At 40.2% G+C, this 3323-nt stretch overlaps 1 pseudogene; it reads right to left on the bottom strand.

The window, feature by feature from the left end:
- Window positions 1-1419: 1419 nt before the first annotated feature.
- On the bottom strand, window positions 1420-2807 carry LOC129305274 (chalcone synthase-like; annotated as a pseudogene).
- Window positions 2808-3323: the final 516 nt, after the last annotated feature.

The following is a 3323-nucleotide window of genomic DNA, read 5'->3' on the forward strand; positions in this document are numbered from 1 at the left end:
TATATTCACATGACACGTTTTTTTTTTTTCAAGTATGGAGTCCTCATCTATTTATCTGCTTGTAAAACTAGTTATCAGACACAATAATGATATCATAAGAGCACGCGCTAATTTATCACGAGGGCTGATAAAGGGTTGAATAATATAATTATTGTAAAATTAGTTGCCTTGGAATTTTCAAAGAATTGAATCCTCATATAAATCTCATAAAAAATAATAAAATGAGCGAACATATAAAATGAATTTTTTTTAACATAAATTCATGAATATCCACTTCTCTGATAATTTAAATCCCGATCTTAACTACCAAATTAAACTTGCGGTAGTCTTTAATGATCTATCTGATCTGCCTCCACCCAGCCAAAACCTGAATAGCGCTCCTCATTTCAATGTAGGCCAAGTGCAGGCAAGACTTGGGTGCTGGAGATGAGAAATGGTGGATGAAGAGTGGAGATACATATTTGGTAGGATTTAATTAGAATTTCGGAAAAAAGACTATTAAATTACTTAAATCATAATAAAATTTTAATTATTTGTTAAAAATACTCTCAATTAATAAAAAAGAACGCACTTAGGTTGATTTTACGTATGGTTATTGTCGTTATACCAAAAGGCAAAACTATGCCAACATTAGTGCTCATTGAAATTGTAAAATGACAATTATTTAAAAAAAAAAACAAAAACAAGGGCATGCCATATATTTTGAAATGACTGTATACTATTTTTGGAAGTTGAAACCTACCTCAGTCAAAAAATTGTACCAACGTATATAACGTCCTAAACCCTGTTTGAAAGAGTGGAATCACGCTTTCTAATTTGCTATGAAACATAACAAGCATACATATATGGCATAACGGCCATCAACAAATTCGTTAGCTCCTTACGTCGCACATTTTATGATTTCAAGTGTGAATTATGATCACACGTTGAAGCGAAGAACAAGCACATCAGTAATGAATTATATATAAAGACAAGTACTCTTATATGGATTTAGATTCCATAACTGTACTAGCACATGCGTTTCTAAATTGATAAAATTTAAATCTATGGTTGTAATTTATACTTCACTTAGGATTCATGAATGATTGAGTTCATTTGAATGACTGATATGAATTTTAATGATTCAAAAGGAATAGGAACTCAGTGCTTACAATTACTAATTACAAATCCTTGTTCTGCACACTGATATAAATATACATTGAAAGAGAGACACAGTCACAGACACATAACATGACGCGCGGATCCATTTTATTTTTAATTAGTATTTATATAGCATACGATAAGATTTGGAATATTTCCAAATTAAAGACATACAACATGGATGGATATACCACACCAATCCATTTTTGTTATTTCTTCTGGCGGACGCACTTAGGCCCTCATCACCAATGGCGACTTACTCCATGCAGAACAGCAACAATAAGTATTATCCGACTAAATGTCTATATGTATATATAACAATAACAAGCCTTATTTAGAAGTTTATATATAAAATTTAAATATTTAATTTCCACACTCTTAGTTAATTAATTATCTCTAATGACCTGCTTCCACCGGAACACTATGCAACACCAACGTCTCCACCGTCAAACCGGGCCCAAATCCGAACAGAACTCCCCATTCAAGTCCTTCTCCGGTGGTGGCCTTTCCTTCCCTTGAAGACTTCTTCCGCACTTCGTCTAATATGAACAGAACGCACGCACTTGTCAGGTTCCCATACTCACTAAGAATGTGCCTCGAAGCTACCAGCTTCTCCTTCTCCAGCCCCAACTTCGCCTCCAACTGATCGAGAATGGCTCGTCCACCAGGGTGTACGATCCGAAAATTGAGTTCCAGTCGTTGACGCCGATAGGCGAGAATACTTCCACCAAACATTCCTCGATGTTCTTGCTGATTATCTCCGGCGCGCATTTTAGCAAGTGGAAAGTGAGACCCGCCTCTCTCAGGTGTAGTTTAACGGCTTCCTCTGAGTCCGGCAAAATGGTTTGCGCTGCAGACACCAGTTGGAATATCGGGCTCTCCACTTCGGTGTTAGGGTCAGCACCGACAATGATGGCAGCGGCGCCGTCGCCAAACAAGGTTTGGCCCACGAGGGAGTCGAGATGGGTTTCGGAGGGCCCACGAAATATCACAGCGGTGATCTCGGAGCAAACGACGAGAACACGTGCACCCCAGTTGTTCTCAGCCAAATCCTTGGCCAGACGGAGGACGGTGCCTCCAGCTGCACAGCCTTGTTGGTACATCATGAAACGCTTGACGGAGGGTGGGAGGCCGAGAAGCTTGGTGAGCTGGTAGTCAGCGCCGGGCATGTCAACGCCAGAGGTGGTACAGAATACGAGGTGGGTGATCCTGGACTTAGGTTGTCCCCATTCTTGGATGGCCTTAACGGCAGCTTCTTTCCCAAGCTTAGGCACCTCCACCACAACCATATCTTGGCGCACATCAAGCGAAGGAGCCATGTAAGCGCACATGTTTGGGTTCTGCTTCAGAAACTCCTCAGTCAGGTGCATGTAGCGCTTCTTGATCGCAGATCTTTCACCTGAGAGAACAAATAAGTATATATCCATGAAACCAAATGAAAAAAGAAAAATGAAGTGAAGCAGGAATGAGACAGGCGACGACGTACACAGGCGCTTGAACTTTTGTTTAAGGTGGGTCATGTGGTCACTGTTGGTGATGCGGAAGTAGTAGTCGGGATAATCGGCTTGGTTAACGCAGTGAGATGGAACGGCGGTGCCGATTGCCAAGATGGTAGCAGGGCCATGCGAGCGCTGGGAGCTGCGGATTTCATCGACGGTGGCCATGGTTTTCAGTTCGAAGGTTGCGAGGAAATGTTTTCAGATCGAAGGTTGCAAGGATAAGTGTGTGCGGATGTAATATATAGCGAGAGGGTGAGGGGAATTGGTAGTTTGAGTGACCAGCAAATTAATGAGGCCGAGTGGATCTGGAAGGATTAATTGAAAGAGCATGCCATGCATGGGGCCAAAAACTTTAGAAGATAGGGGGACCTTTGAGGCTGCGTGCATTAATGAAGATGAAGAAATTAATTTGTGACTTCAAAATGTGCACGTGTACGTCTATGAGATTATGTGCATGGTAATGGTACGCTTCAGACTTTAGAGGTCGTTTGGTTTGGGTTAAACGGATAGAACTAGAGAAAAACGTAAACTTTACGTATGTAGTCAATTTCCTGCTTTTGCATTACGTTTGGAAAGTAATTTATTCACAGCCAACTTCTTAAAAAGTTCAATAAATTAAAACAAACAAAATGATCATTCCTTAGATTAATCATATATACAAGTAGAATTTGATATCAATTAATT

Source organism: Prosopis cineraria, unplaced genomic scaffold (genome assembly GCF_029017545.1).
Source record: "Prosopis cineraria cultivar Desert tree isolate PC_DT_omini unplaced genomic scaffold, ASM2901754v1 PC3, whole genome shotgun sequence".
NCBI lineage: Eukaryota > Viridiplantae > Streptophyta > Magnoliopsida > Fabales > Fabaceae > Prosopis > Prosopis cineraria.